General features: G+C 42.0%; 1 protein-coding gene across 3 annotated transcripts in view; it reads right to left on the minus strand.

Moving 5' to 3' along the window:
* LOC310870217 (nuclear receptor coactivator 2-like) overlaps nt 1-15,929 on the minus strand; it is a 55,896-nt gene extending 39,967 nt beyond the window's left edge. For all 3 annotated transcript variants that reach the window (XM_083781309.1, XM_083781310.1, XM_083781308.1), the window contains exon 1: nt 15,447-15,929. The gene's annotated coding sequence lies outside the window, so the exon portion shown is untranslated. The remainder of the gene's footprint in view (nt 1-15,446) is intronic.
* Between the last annotated feature and the right edge of the window lie 1,304 nt (nt 15,930-17,233).

Raw genomic sequence — 17,233 nt, forward strand, 5'->3', positions numbered from 1 at the left:
TGATTGAATAAACAAATAAAAGTTATAATAAATTGCGGTCCCAGATATAAATGGCATCAAATGGGGGTCAGTAATATGCATGTCAAACTGGGCATCCTTCAAATTAAAATTATGAGAATCACTGCTAGAGCACTGCCATCAAATGGGCTCTTGCCCTGAAAAATAATTAATTTTACACTCTCAAGAGTTAAAGATTTATAAGGGTGCATTTGGTTACCAATTCTTCATCATTTAGCAGGGGTTCACCTGGAACCCCCTCAAGGACCACTGGTTGAGAACGACTGTTCTACATCTATTCTAAGCTTAATTAATTAATGAAAAAACAAAAACCCACATTACACATTACATTCAAAGTAGAGAGAGAGAGCACAAGGAGAGCGACAGTGCAAGGAGAGCATGGCATCGGGGTAAAAATAGTCTATAATGTTTTAAATTGAGATATTATATAAATTGACGTACTAAAAGGCATAAAATAATAAAGAATTGCGATGCTGTCATCGCATGACGGCCCCCCAAAACGAGTCCTGGACAGAACTTGGCCCCAGGCAAAACCTAATTGCCTACCCCTGACTTACACGAAGACAATTGCATTACAAATTTTACATTTTTAAATATGCAAATGAGGCATTATGTAGGAAAATATGCAAAATAATGGAAAATATGAAAAAGCTACTACTGTGGGAGGGCTATCATGTATTCATTTACTTGTATTGATTCCCATTGGGAACCAACCGGTGGAAAGGGGGTCTATGTGTACAGAGAGCGATTTAAAACCTGTCATTTTAGAATGTAACATTGGTTATTCAAAAATATCAGATCTACAAGCAAGCTTGTAGGTCAATGTTTTGAAAATATCTAAAATGTTTTGACTTTTTCTTGTGTCCCTGGCACAATTGCTGTGATTGCTGTGATCAGATGTGGCCAAATACAGTACATATCATTTTGGGGGTCCATGGCACAAAAAAAAGTTTGAAAACCACTGATTAAGAAGGCATTGGTAGAATCGGCCTCAGGTCTTGATGGGTTAAAGGAGCACTTCAACCATGTAAAAGCACAAATGCTCTTTATGATATCCTGCGTCTAACGTTGTGGTGCGTCAGTGGCATCATCGATGGGGATGCCAAGCTAATCTGAGATAGAAGCTGAACTGTCCACAGCCCACCGCTGAGACACAGAGTAGAGTAGACAGTAGACAGAATGCCTTCTAATATCGTTGCTGTCGGGTGGAAACTGTGTGTGTCCAAACCCATATTTTTATTGTTATTGAAAATAGCCGATCTACAGGCTCACGCACCCCATTCGGATGCTGTCAATGCACTGAATGAGATGGACATGATCACATTCTAATCAGACTATTGAAGTAGGAGAGATACTGACTACCGACGAGCTCAGCAGGTGTTCTGTCGTTATTCTGTGGGTTGATGATGGCTACTGCGAGCTAAAGCGAGCGAGTTGCCGTGCGAACATTGTGAAGGCGTCCGAGTCACGACCCGATAGGCACAGAATAGTAAATCAGTTTGCCCCAACTGCTACTGTCCAGAAAGCCATCATCAACCTACAGAATAACGTCAAAACACCTACTGGTAGGTCAGCATCTCACCTACAGTACTTCAATAGTATCTCACCTACCAATCAATAGTCTGATTACATGTGATAATGTCCCTTTCAATGCATGACAGCACTTGAAACCGCTGAGTTACAACGCATCGCATCGCAACACTTGTAGATCGGCACTATTTCCACTATGGTTTTGTGCAACACTCTTGATTGACGAACTATAGGACACTAGACTAAAAAAGTTGAAATATGGGCATACATGGTTTCTTACCAACAGCAACCTGTACATCTGTATGTATGTGTGTACGGCTGGAATGCACATAACTACAGAACAGTTTGCCCCACTGTCTTCAAATTCAACATGCGCGTTCCACACCCCCACAGGGAGTGCAGTGCCCAGTGTCGAGTCGGTCGGACCCACGGTTGTCCAGAACCGCCAAACACTCCATACCGCCAAACACTCCATATTTGGGCATGCCTGATACAACTCCAAATCTAAGAATAAAGGGACACAGAGAGACAGATACGGAAATCTCCATATATGGGCATAAAAGGGACACAGACAGTGTAACGGGTACTCTGCACAGGTACAACGGGTACCTGTTCAGAGTAAAGGGCATGGATCTTCAACTTCCATCGTTACCGCCTCAGTGCTCTACAGCCGGGCTCCGATCTAGTTGTAACAAATGCATATACTGTAGGTGTGGGAGTGTTGGGGTGGTCCTTAAAAGTTAAATTCATGCTAACCGTCCATAATATCTCCAAAAAGGTTGAGCACCACCAACACAGCATAGTTACAGTACCATGAGATAGAGAGCATGCAGATAGCAGTTGGCAGATGCACACCAGATGTCGCCCGGGTTGAACCTGCAACCTTTCACTCACTTCTCTGAGCTGAGCCGTTTCCCTCTAAATCAGTGCTCCTCAAGGCTTTCTGATTTCAAGGACCCTGTTTGGTATGCCTTGGTCCATCATTTACAGATCTGTTAGGGTAGATAGCAACTACGTTTTCCAGAAAACTTGTAATTTTTATTTATTTTATTTGCATTTGCATTTATGTTATTATAATTTTTTAACAAATCTTCCCTGGCATAAAACATTTTCAGATGGGAGTCCGCAGCCAATTTTGGGGTCCTTGGCACAAACTACTGATTTAGAAGGCATTCGTAGAATCGGTTCTCAGGTCGTAATGGCATCACGCAAGTGTTAAGAAGTTACCACTGCTCTTTGGTAGACCCAACCCCCCCCCCTTCCCTGACCCCAACTGTACAAATACTAACTAAAACCTGGTAAAACAAAGATTGCACTCTCTTGTAACATTTTTGTGATCTAATTGATTTGTTGTTGTTTTTCTACATCAACATGAAATAATTTGTTAATGATGAAACGATTGCTCCGCTTTCCCACTGTCTGTTTCTCCTACGTTGTCTCCCTCTCAGCTTTCTTAACATCTCTCTCCTACACAAATTTCTACAAGCTACGGATGCAGCAGGAGATTGAGGTCAGACAATCTCATTGCCCTCCCAGAGCCCAAATGAGCTGAAAATAAACAAAACAACATTGCACAGCTCTGAATAATGAATGACTTGCGTTTCTCTCTTTAGAGCAGTGTAACCTATTTATTTTCAAGGTCTCCCCAGTTTGATTATGCATTAGACTGGCGTCAACTCCGTGTGCAGTTTCCTGATTGGGTTAGAGTGGATGTAAAGGCTTCAACGTACTCCATTGGCTCCCCGTCCGTTTTAGAATTGATCTCAAGATTTTATTGTTTGTTTTAAAAACCCAAAAGGGGCTGATCTCATTAATCCATATATCCCAACCAGAGCCCTGAGATCGGCTGACCAGTCACTCCTGATTGTGCTTGATATACGTAGGACAACAGGACCAAAGGAGATCAAGCTTTCACTGTGGCCGGACCCAGTCTCTGGAACGCTCTGCCGCTCCATATTCGCTCTGCTCTGTCATTGCCGCCTTTTAAGTACTTAGTAAAATACTTTTTTCTTGCTCATTTTCAATGTGTAATTAGCTTACCCTGGCCCTCACAGCCTACATTTGACGTCCTGCATATATTGATATGCTTCTTGATATGTTGTTTTGACATGTTTTATCTTTTATCAGTTTTTCCTTCCTTTTGCTTTCCCGTCTTCTTATCTTCTTTTTCTTTTTGCCTGTTGCCTGTATGTTTATGCACTGTAAAGCATTTTGGTTCGACCTTGGTCGTTGGAAATGTGCTATACAAATAAAGTTTGAGTTGATTTGATTTGATACTAGGACGGGCAGAAACCAAAAATGTGCTCCTCCAAAATGATTCCCCTCGACCAGATTAAATTATTCAATTTGATGAATCTGAAAAGTTTCTACAAGTAGTCTACTTCTTCTTGGAATACTTTATATATCTATTATTCCAACTCGTAGAGACTGATAAGACTGCTAGCTGGCTACAGATTCTTGTGATAAACAAAAACAAATGGCCGCCACAACTTCAACCGGATAACGATAACACTTTGACTTTCTAGATAGAATCTGAGAGTATGGCGTGGCCCAGCCTTCTGCTTCTTAACCACTTAAATCCCATATTATGGCTAACCGGAGTCCCTCAGGGCTCAATGGTAGTCTACTAGTCTTTTCAGTTTTCTGTTATTGTGGCAAAATCGTTGAAAATAGCTTATCGACAAGCCCACGACACGACGCAATGCTGGGGTTTAAGTGGTTTTAATGTCTACACACCTGCTGTTATTTGGACCTACCGAAGTGCTACACGTTGTAAATACTGTACCTGTATCTTGTTTAATTTCTCTTTCACACAAAACACATTTCACCCACTTCTTTACCACTAAATCTGTGATGTGACAATAAAGTTGATTCTGACCGGATCACACTGCTCAGTTCAGAATGAATGAGTATTAAAATAAATAAATAAAAATAGAATCTGCATGATGACCTGGTTCAGGCTACTTCAGAGGACTGACCAGCTGATGGTCTAACGAGCAGCACAGAGTCTCATTAGTCGAGGACAGGATGGGAAAGCCCATCGATTATGGACCACAATCAATACGATGGAACCAGCCTCCCGGATGCGTACGCACGCACGCACGCACACGCTCCTTATTAGGTATCACTAACCCTAAGGTGTCATGACAATAGCAGATCTACAAGCGTGCAACTATGAATTAGTCTATAACCCCTAACCTGATTCTCAAATTACAGCCTAAACTCTAAAAACATTATTTTGACAAGTGTGTGTGTGTGTGTGTGTGTGTGTGTGTGTGTGTGTGTGTGTGTGTGTGTGTGTGTGTGTGCGTGCGCACAAACAAAAACACATAGAAAGTGGAGTGAGAATCATTGGAGTGAGAATCAGGTTATAGGAAATTGTCTCGGGTGGCAGTCGAGTATCACAGTACAATGAGTACATCCCAACAACACACCTCATATACAGCAAACTAACACAGTACCACAGTACTGACACACAATACACCTCATATACAGCAAACTAACACAGTACTACAGTACTGACACACAATACACCTCATATACAGCAAACTACCACAGTACTACAGTACTGACACACAATACACCTCATATACAGCAAACTAACACAGTACTACAGTACTGACACACAATACACCTCATATACAGCAAACTACCACAGTACTACAGTACTGACACACAATACACCTCATATACAGCAAACTAACACAGTACCACAGTACTGACACACAATACACCTCATATACAGCAAACTACCACAGTACTACAGTACTGACACACAATATAGGACCACCCCACATTAGGGCCCATATTTACAATCAATAAACGACTAATAACTGAATAAGTACAGTACAAACATTGGCCGTCATCTTCATGTTAATGATTGATGAATTGAACACGTAGGACCGCAATGGAAACAGGACTGGTATTTGCAGCTACAAACTTGTTAAGTTTGTACAAACTTAGCTAAAATCCAAGTTGAGCTGTGGCTTCAACTGCAGCTACAAAACCAAGTGTTTAACGATTTCCAATCACCTTCTCTCTCCACACAATTAGCCCTTCGCTAAAACCCCACCCCTAAAGTTATTGTCCAATGCCAATTCAATATAGTTTAGCAACCGTTGCTATGCTGGTCAAGCTTTCATCACTTCATAGCTGTCAGTGTAATTTTGCATGGCTGCGTTGTTGTACACAATAAAACTAATCACCGTAGTCTAACCGTGCATTACCGGAAAACTACCGTCGGCTGGTCGTTAAAGTTGATTGAGTTGGATACTATTTTCTCTAGCATTTCCTCGTATTTCTAGTTTATTGAAATAATTCCATGGACATTAATTTTGTCCAGTGCATAGCCATAACCGCTACTTAAAACAGGGCTCTATATCTTCTAAACCGTTGGAGCTACATACAGTATGTTCTGAAATGTTCAAAATGTTCAGAATACTTATGTTTGAATACTCAATATACCATATGCACGCAGTGGTCATCTTGCCATAATTTACTGGCAGGCTGGAACCGCAATTTTCTGGACTTTAAACCACACTGACTTTGTGATCAACCTTCTTAATTTGCTTATGTATTAAGACATGGCAGTATATTGGTGTAAAGTGGAAATATGTAATTAAATCGTTAATAATATCTCAATTAAAAGGAGAGAGACAGAGAGAGAGAGAGAGAGAGAGAGTTTACATTGCTGTGGCAGGCGCGACTCAAATCAAAAGCATTTTTATATTGCCAACCTAGCAGGGAATCAGGGATGGATAGAATCCTCTTCGCTACAGGTGCCAACTTTGGATAACGTGGCACATTATTTTTCCACCACCATCTTTGCATATTTTAAAATGCAACCATGTCACTTATTTTTCTGTGTGGACGGCATGACTGTAGCTGCACTTGTTGACTTCCAATTGTTAACACGTGAGGACGGAGGAGGCGTTGCGAGGTGCAAGCATGGCTCGCGGACCAAAATGGGCCGCTTTAAAAAAAATAGAATAGTCGATTTTATATTTCCAGATCGATTCCCGTGTTTATCGAACGAATGTCGATGAATCGTTTTTTTTTTTGGGTCAGCGCTAATGTGAGGTTGCTCACTCTGACCTCCTGAGCCCTAATGTCCATATATGGAGTCTGTGAAGTTGCTCACTCGGACCTCCTGTAATGTCCATATATGGAGTCTGTGAGGTTGCTCACTCTGACCTCCTGTAATGTCCATATATGGAGTCTGTGAGGTTGCTCACTCTGACCTCCTGAGCAACAATATTTTTGGGGGGCCTATGCCCAGCTTTGTGTCTGTGTGTACCCCGTAGAGATAATTTGACTTTGGCTGAGCACCACGGAATTGAGGATAAAAAGTGAGGACAGAAAAGTGAGGATGCCAAATGTGATCATTGTGATGATGTAACACACACAAGTGTGATTTTTTTTCAAGTGTTGGAGTTTGGAAGCGTTCGTTGGATAATCAATTGTAGAATGTGCACATAATGCAGGAGGCAGCAGGACGTTGCTTTACTGAAAGCGAGCGCTTCCAAACTCCAACACTTAGGGCCGATTCATACTCAGATTTTCAGTAGCACCGAAGAGCCGACTTTAGGACAGTACCCACTACCCCCCCCCCCCCGAACCTCAAATGACGTCACATGAACAGACTTTTATTCAGCTCTAAAATAAGAGTATGAATCGCGCCTTAGAAAGTGGCTCATAACATATCTGCGGTGGATTTTTATGAAACAAACACTTTGCAGATAGAAAGGATAATTCAAGCTTTTCTTACAGCTGCAATGTTGGTGAGTTTGACGTACTGTAATTTCATACAATTAGATAGGACTGTATCTGTTTGGGTGTATGGGCTGTCAATGGCAAATTGTGGCTAGTTGCCACCCTGCCATTAACTTAATGGCAAGATGACCGATGTGGCAAGATGACAGATGTGGACATTTTCCCGGATAGAGAAGTTGTTCGCGGGGGTCATATTAGCCAAGCACAGTTGGGATATTCTCTCCTAAATCAAGTGCATACTGTACATATCTTAGCCAGGTCCTAGACTTTTATGGAGAAATCCCATAATTTAACATGCATCTCAATGGATGAGAAGGAAGGCTTGCCAATGTCTCCTCTAGTAACTAGCCGTGCCTATTCGACAAGGCCAGGTTGGGGAGGGACTTAGCGAAGGGCTAATTCCTGATTGTAGTAGCGGGAAAGTAAATTATTTCTGTCAGCTAGTTCCATGTGCTTTTCAACCCCAGACTTAATTGTCATTTATATGTTTTAGGCTTCGTACTCACAAACGAGTGCACAGGGCAGATATGACAAATAACTTAAAAATACAAAGAAATCTATAACACATTTAATATTCTTTTCAAAACATGTACAGTACAAAATAGCAGAAACAGTTGATGTACAAGCTTACAAGCTTGAGATCAGCTATTTACAGTACAAGATAATGTATTTACATAATCACAATTATCATCAGGACAGAAAATGTCTGTCCTGATGAAGGTCTAAGCGACCGCCGACCGAAACGCCGACCTAATAAAGAGCAACATTCTTTTGGAAAGTGTCTGACAGCCATTGGACTGCATGGCACCATGAAGTGAACGGAGTTTGCATAACTCTGTCTTACTCTATGGCTCTGGTGCTGCCGTGTGTGACCTTGTAGATCTGCTGTGTGTGTGTGTGTGTGTGTGTGTGTGTGTGTGTGTGTGTGTGTGTGTGTGTGTGTGTGTGTGAGACACTGTGTGTGGCACTGTGTGTGGGCAGCAACAACCACATTGAACTAAATCAGATGTAACAGCTACATAGCCACATTATGCTATGTCGCTTATCTTTTGTATACTGTAGGTGCCAGTGTGAACTAAGCATAAAGCTGATAACAATTTTCAACAGTGGTGGAAAAGGTAGGCTACTCAATTGTTAAAGTATCAAGTTTTAAATGTATTACAAATCTTTTGAAAATAGCCGATCTACAAGCTCACAATGCGTCTCATCGCGATGCATCGTTCTACTTAAGTTAGGTTTTCAATCCTAAGGCTGATAACCGTTACCAACCCTTTAAAGCAGATAGTCCAGTGGTTCTCAATCAGTGGTCCTTGAGGTGGTTCCCAGGTGGTCCCCAGCTAAATGATGGAGAGTTGGTAACAAAATGGACCCTCATTAGATTAACTCTTGAGAGTGTAAACCAAATGGTACATTTGGTTTCATTTTGAGCTCTCAACATAATATGACAGCATGTTGTCGCTATTTAAGCACATAACCCCTATCGTCCGCCTTCTTGGGCCAAAGACACTTGATAGACATGATAATATATGACAATAAATAATCGTATAATAATAATAATGTGGAAACTATTTCATGGTAAGTATACTATGTTAGTTGCAATAAGCCAAGCCAGAACAAACAAACATGCTCTGAAAATGCACACACAGCACACCCATCTGACCACAGCAGTCGATAGGTGACCAGATGCTTTGTAATGGTCTCTGATCCAGAGATGGTTGAGAACCACCGTCTTAGTCCACCATTCTGCAAAAATAGCCTGTATGTACTAATTTACAAATATAGAATAATAATATGGCATTTACAACGCATCTAACCAAAACATTTATGGATCAAACCTGTGACCTTTTTGTGACCGGACAGACAGACAGTCTGCGTTAGAGCACTATGTTGTCATTATAGTGTAAGGGCTGATTCATACTCCTATTTTAGAGCCGAATAAAAGTCGGTTCGCCTCTGTTAAGCCTACAATGTGACGTCATTTGAGGTTCGGGGGGGCGGGCTCCGTCCTAAAGTCGGCTCTTCGGTGCTACTGAAAATTTCTGACGAGCCGAAATCATTTCGGCACTACAGCGCCGAAACAGCTGTAAAATAGGAGTATGAATCGGCCCTTACACTCTCTCTATGTGTGTGTGCGTGCGTGCGTGCGTGTGCGTGTGTGTGTGGTGTGTGTGGTGTGTGTTTGTGTGGTGCGTGCGTGCGTTTCAGTGCAGCATAAGGCGTCTTGGCTCTGACCGTGCTCACATGTGCTGCAGTCGTGTGTTATCAGCATATGTTGCATGGAGAGATAACACTCTGAACGTGCTCCCAAAAATAGACAGGCGCAGGCGACAGCCATGACTCTGTCTAGTAGTAGAGGTGGAAAACGTACTAAAGATTCTTTACTCAACCACTCGAACCCCAGCGTCCATGTTCTGGCCAACAAATTGCAGATCTACAAGCTCCAAGGTCGGCTTGTAGATCGGCAAACTTTTCTACGTGATTTGGTGTAGTCAGAAGAAGCGCAGAAAAAGAGTAGCAATACCCAAATGCAGAAATACTCAGTTACAAGTAAATGTCCTGTAATCAATATTTCACCTAAGTAAAATTGTATTAGTATTAGCATCATTATTGATTGATTGAAATATGTATTAACAGTTTGCAGAATTACAGTACATTTCAAGCACAAACTCAATACAAAGACTGTAAGTGTGAGTGGATGACCCAATTAAGCATTACACTTGTTTACAAGAGGGTCCACCTTATTCAATTTATCAAAAACATTTAGAGACGTACAAATAGACACTTCTATATAGTCAAAGAACAGAACAGGAATTCATCATAAAGGAGGTAAAAAGGGAAAAGGGGATTCAGATTTTACGGGGGCCAGTTTCAAATTGCAGCCGTCCGGAGGTGCCCTTTGAGGGCGGTTTTGAAGGAGTCAAGGGATTTGCATGTCTTAATGACTGTTGGTAGGGCGTTCCACATTTTGGTGGCAAAGGAGCGAAAAGAATGTAGTCCCTTGTTTGTGCCGAATCTGGGTTGTACATGGTTCGTTGCACTCCCTCTGGTGTTCTGGGTGTGGACTTCGTTAACATTAAGGAAGTATCTAGACAGCTACATGGGTATCTTTGTGGTGTATCGAATCTTGTGGACCAGACCCATTGCAAGATGCTGTACTCTGTCGTCGACCCTAAGCCATTCCAGCCTGTCAAAGTGGGCAGGTGGGTTAGGGGGTGAGGCCAAGTAGGAGCCTGACCAGTTTGTTTTGGGAAGTCTGGAGCCTAGTTTTAAGGGCCTTTGAGGTGCTGCGGTACCAGGAGGTGCATGCATAGTCAAAGAAACCTGGGCTCCTGTTAAGGTCTTCAAGGTGTTTTTGTTGACAAGTGAGGAGATCCTGTAAAGGAATCTTGTTCTTTGGTTGACTTTTTTGATTACGTTGGTGGCCATTTTATCACCGGAAAGATTAGCCTCCAGGATGGAACCTAGGTAGTTAATTTAATCTTTACGTGTGATAACATTGTCAGTTGTCACCCACTCTAACCAAGAAGTAATTTGCCTTGCTGAGATTACTATTAGATCCAAAGAGAATGGATTCAGTTTTTCCCAGGTGTAAAGATAGTTTGTTATCAGCGAGCCAGGTGCAGATCCTACCGAGTTCAGAGCTGAGGGCCTTGCAATTTGTTCCTGTCCCAGATTAGCAGTGGCGCTCAGTGATGTATCCCAAGGTCATCAGGGTTTCGGGTCTCCCAACATCATACCCCGCACTCAGGTGACCCAGCCGGGGTGATCAAGTCCCGACTTACGTCCCAGTAGCTACCCTCAATCAGTCCCATTAGGGAAAAACCAGGGCCACACAATCCGTTCCTCCTGAACTACTCTGCCGGGACTGGGAGGTACCATTCTGGCGCGTGGAAGGACTAGGCTCTGTGGGTTGACTCCTGTCCGGGCCCTTCCTACGTCTCACCAGGTCCACTCCTGCTCTCACTAGGTCAGACCCTGTGCGTTGTATCAGACTCCCAGCACCAGGCACTTTATTCAGGAATGGTGGATTCTCAAGCCACAACGGTTCCGCAGGCTCCACCTTGCCCTTGGTGGTGCCGCTTGAGGCTTGAATGGCCCTCCTAAAGGCCTCACCGTGGGTTTGTTGGGCTAGATATATTAGGAACAGTAAAGGTCCTCCACAGCTCACTGGGAGGGGGGGGGGGGGGGGGGGGGGGAGTGTTCCATTCACCTCCACCATCTGTTCTCTCCCCTCCAGGTAGGATTGCATTCAGCTCACTGATGTGCTATGGAAACCAATTGCTTTTAGCTTGTTAACCAGTATGGAGTATTATAACTAGCCCCAACAGAATAACGGGATGTTGTAATTGTGACCAAACGATACTGTTTCTCCTGTCAGTGTTTTTGATTGTTGATAATGCACCTGTCTTAAGACTTATTTTTCCTCGGTGGGTGAAAGTTTTTTTTTTTTTTTTTTTTTACAAATAGACACAAGTGTGAGCCAAAATGTTAGATAGATAGACCCTGAACCTTGTAGGTACTAAAAACGCGTTGACGTCTCTTTTCTTGTTGCCTTGCTCATAAATAGTACAAAATAGGGCTTAAATGGTTATTAATGCATGTTTTGTAATAATAATCTAATCAAATCTACAAATAAGTAGAACTGCACTGTCGAGTGCCTACTTGCTTGTTGCACACTAGTAGGACATAAATGGCCTACTAGTGCCCAAGCAGAGCGCGCAAGTACTGTCGACCGCTACAAACTGTCAAATACTTTATGCATGTAAAAAAGTAGTATTATGAAGTATGGTACAAGTTTCTATCTATAAAAGAAATACAGTTTTATCGATTTAGAATGATTCTGGATCCCTTTTTAGTTTCTCAAAGAAAAATAAATCATCGATATCCGATGAAAAAAAAGGTATATAAACTGAAATAAAATATGTTATCAAGTATACAGTATAATTATTTAATTATTTATTTTAAATAGTCAATTGCTTTAAATTTACTTAATCTTGGACTATATAGTGATATTAATACTAAATGCCTCATTATGTAATTTGTAAGTTGATTAGCGGTATACTGTGGTTACTTTGCGCCACTTTTGATGCGTATGCACCGTCCCAGCATATGACGCCAACAAAACATAATTATGCAGTCACTGCTCAGCAAATTAACAATACAACAAATTGTGTTTTTTTAAGTGATGTGTAGGCCTAATTTCTGTTTATTAAAGAGCTGTTTAGTGTTCAATGTCCGGGGACTATACGGATGAATTTTAGCATCCTTGCTATTTTTGTGTATTTACTTTGCATTTCTTTTGTAATGTATATTGTCCCGTCAAAATAAAGGAATAAAGTAATAAAGTATAGAGACCCCTGATACTGAACAAACAGAGCTTTAACTTTTTAATTATAGTCTACAAATAACTGACAAGTGACAACACCTTTAAAGGAGCATTCAGTGATTTGGGTGGAAAAGAAAAACAGTCCGCCCCGGTAACAAGATGTGCACAAACATGCACACGCTCTACAGTGGGGGTACACGCACCAAGGCCCGCCCCGCTCGATCCTCGGATCCTTGGAGGAAGGCCCCCTCTATCCTGATTGGATGAAGGCTTTCTCACCCACCACCAAAGCCGAAACTATTAGTATAGTTTTTTAACCCTGCGGTTCACTGGAGATAGGGAGTTAATAATCATATGGTCAGCACACTATAGTAGGGAGGATTATTACAGGATTTATTACTTGCGCAAGCAGAGCGCGCAAGTAATAATTTTGCCCGGTCTGTGTGCACCGTGCCAGCCAACCCGCCACTTGATGCGTATGCAAATAAAACAGCAAATTTGTGCCTGGTTTGCTGGGACCATATTACATAAATGACCATATGTCTTACGTCATCATTTAGAGCTAGTCATACATATACTATATACATAATCAGTAAAATAAAATAGCTAATTGTGCCTGAATTGCTGGGACCAGAGTACATGGTGTGTATATGTATGACTAGCTCTCAATGATGACGTAAGAAATATGGTCATTTATGTAATCTGGTCCCAGCAAACCAGGCACAAATCTGCTGTTTTATTTGCATACGCATCAAGTGGCGGGTTGACTGGCACGGTTTTTGGCGCAAAGTAATCACAGTATACCGCTAATCAACTTACAACTACATACGCTATATAGTATATGTATAACTGCTCTCAATGATGACGTAAGTAATACAACATTATGTTGCTGGGGTGTATAAAAGTAACGATAGTGTCAAAACGTTAACCATAAAGCTTAACGTTAGTGTAGTGTGCAAAAACTAAGTATATACAGTATCTAAGTATATATAAGTGTATGCAAAAACTAAGTTTTATTCTAGAAAGAGAAGATATATATACTTTCAGAGGGGACCACTGACCTAAAGAACCACTGAGCAGGTCAGACCTGTAAGATCTTACCCAGGATCAGACTATCATCCAGTGCATACGGCGTCCGCTGGTAGATAAAATATCAAAGGAAGTACTAAATTGATAAAAGTGTAATTCTTATATAGATAGAAACTTGAACCATACTTAATAATACTAGGTGTTTACATGCATAAAGTAGATAGGTAGCAAATAGTTACACCTAATAATTAGACATTTCAAACGTTCCTTCACAGAGATACTGAGATTCCACAGTTTACAGCAGTCGAAAATACTTGTGCTCTCTGCTTGCGCACTTGTTGCACTAGTGTGCAACAAGCAAGTATGCACTCGATAGAGTGCAGTTCTAATTTTGATTTGTGATTGTTTGATCATGATTTTTGACATAAATAATATTCATATCTCATGAATTTCATCAAGATCATCAATCAATCTTTATTTATATATAGCACATTTCAGACAACGAGTGCAGTTCAAAGTGCTTCACAGAAAGAACAAAATATAACAAGAAAGGGCAAAAACATAACAAGAGAGCATCAACTACATAGTAATAGTAATAGCAAAAACAGAAGGAGCAACTAAAATAGGAAACGGACATGCAATGATCTAAGTAAAAGAAATGCTAAAGAGGTGTGTCTTAAGATTTTGAGAACCGTAGATCCCTTGGCAGGCTGTTCCACAACAGCACAGCGGCATAGTAGCTATAGCTAAAGGTGGCTTACATCCAGTTGGGATAGCCTACATCCAGTTGGGATACCAAGAAATGGCACTTCAAATTAATATTGCAGAGCAAATACTTTTAAAGGACCACTTCATAAATGTTCAACCTTATCTTCACGTAGTTGGTCCTCACTAATTCTCATTATTAGATGGAACAATTTCTGTGTAGCCTACTGGCTCTGTGAGAGTGGGCCAGGTGGTTGTGGGACAGTTCAGAAACATGCCTAGGCCTATATAGTGTCAGACATCATCAGAACTTCAGAAGGCAGGTTTGGTCATTTCAAAGAAGAACGCTAAACCTTCCAGAAAGAGAACATATGTAGTTTCTGTTACCATACTGTAGCTTGGAATCCCCATCACTGATGATGTCATTGGTAGCCTACTGTAGTAACTGGTTTCTGAACTGTCCACAGCCCACCAATGAGACACAGGGCCAACAACTAGACGACATATTGAACATTAATGAAACGACTGATTATGTGAAGGTTAGCTTGAAAATTGGTGAAGTGCTATTATAGAATTTCTGTAATTAACTTATGTTAATTATTATTCTATTAGTCGAGCAGTTTTTACCCATTAAAGCCGGGAAAGCACCTGTGTCATTTTGGAGTGGAGTTTCGCGTTGGCTAATCAAAAGTGGCAGATGTACACAAGCTCACTGCTGTTTTTGAAGTAGTGTGACAACTAGCCTACTGAGCAGAAGGCATTTCTAGAATGTTATAATTATAAAAGCGAATAGCATATTTATGCTGAAGAAATCCATTGCGCTATACACACACAGCCATATGTTACTATTATGTTCTATAAGAAGTAAGAACATACACATATGTTTTCGACAGCCTGACTGACTAACGGAGGTGTTTCAGCTCAGCTCAGGTGACACCAGCGGCGACACCAAAGAACCTGCTGACTCTCAGAAAAAGAAAATAAACGCTCCGAATGTGCACAGTTGCACACATGTTTGTGTGTGAGCGCGTGCGTGCGTGCGTGCGTGTGTATGCACATTCCTCACCCGCTGAAGTCACCATATTGTAGTCTATAGCGGCTCAAAGTCCATCTTTAGAATAAAGTCCCGTAGTATCGCAGCTCTGTGGTCGCCGTTAGCTCCACTATGGCTCGTGCTGTGCGTTGGTGTTGTCAGCTCAACTGTTCGTAATTAAATGAAAAACGCACGAGCTCCTTAAATTGTTGTTGTTGTTGTTGTGTAACTTTAACTGCATCCAGTGTAACGCTGATGGTCGCCCAGCTCCATAATAATCGTGACTTGCACCGTGTCTCCCGGTCGGTGCACCAGCTCTTTGCACAGTGTGCACCTCTCTCTCTCTCTCTCTCTCTCTCTCTTTCTAATCTCTCTCTCTTTTTCTAACGTCTCTCTCTCTAGCTCTCTCTCTCTCTCTCACTCCCCCCTTCGCTGCATGTAGGCTTTTCACTTCAGTTTCAGCCGGCCTGCGCAGACTCAGATGAGCGCGACACACACACACGCACGCGCGCGCACTCACTCTCTCACTCTCTCTTTCTCTCTCTCTCTCTCTCTCTCTCTCTCTCTCTCACACACACTCTCACACACACACACACGCACAAACACACACGTCATACACACACTGACACACACACACACACACACACACACACACACACACACACACACACGCGCGAGCAGATTACCGGTCTCTCTCTCTCTCTCTCTCTCTCTCTCTCTCTCACTCTGTCTGTGATCTGTGCCTAATGACAGCTGACAGACTACGCTACACTGTGCAGTAGTGCCCCCCTTCTTTACATATCACTGTGTGTCCCTCCTCCTGCTGGCCACTGGCAGAAAAAACAACAATACTAGCCACAGAGGGAGAGAGAGAGAGAGAGAGAGAGAGAGAGAGAGACACGTGGATGAGTGATACACACCCAGGCATGCACACACACTTTAACAGGTTTACTTTCATTTTCCATCTTTGAAAAGCAACATATCTCTGCATTTAACCACTTAAAACCCAGCATCCGTATCGCACGGAAAGCTTTAGAAGAAAATAGCAGATCGACAAGCTCACAACGTGTCGTGTTAACTTGTGACACTTTGTGAGCTTGTCGATTGGCTATTTTCAGCAAAAGCTTTCCCAGAAAACAGAAGATCGAGATACTAGTATAGAGCCCTGAAGGACTCCAGGCCACCATATAGGTTTAAGCGGTTAACCCATCACCACATCAAGCTGCGTTTAGTTAACCTTCATGACTCCGCCAGATGGGGCGCTCACAAGTTCACAATACAGCCTCCATCTGGGTTCGCTCAGGGATTGGCGTCTAAACCGACCCGCGCCGAGGTGCACCAATCAGCGGAAGCCGCTGCGAAGACATGACCTACACATCCAACACATAAAAAAAAAAAAAAGGTGTTAAACCTAATGCTTGTTTGCAGGGGTTGGTATTTACTTCCCTGTTGGCGCAGCTACTATACGTCAAGCAGACACGTCAATATGATTGGTTTGAGTTAGCATGCCCCGACGGTGATAGACAGATAGTCCCATCCAATCACCTGCCAGGTGGCTTGAAAAAAGGGACGGCATACTAGTATATATTTGTATGTCTTTAAATTTCTGATGAATTGAAAATGGAGGACCCTGATACTTGTAGCAGATTTTGTATTGACCTGTACTTTCGTTGAACTGTACCAATTCTACAAACTGGAAGTACGTTGTGAAACATATGTGTAACAAGCGTCTTCCATCTGGCGCAGTCAGGTTAGCGTACTAGCCTTTTCAGGAATAAATCATACCAGTCTATAGACAAATCCACAGAAGGGTGCCCTGG

This window comes from Protomyctophum parallelum (assembly GCF_964188405.1).
Source record: "Protomyctophum parallelum genome assembly, chromosome: 14".
In the NCBI taxonomy this organism is placed as follows: Eukaryota; Metazoa; Chordata; class Actinopteri; order Myctophiformes; family Myctophidae; genus Protomyctophum; species Protomyctophum parallelum.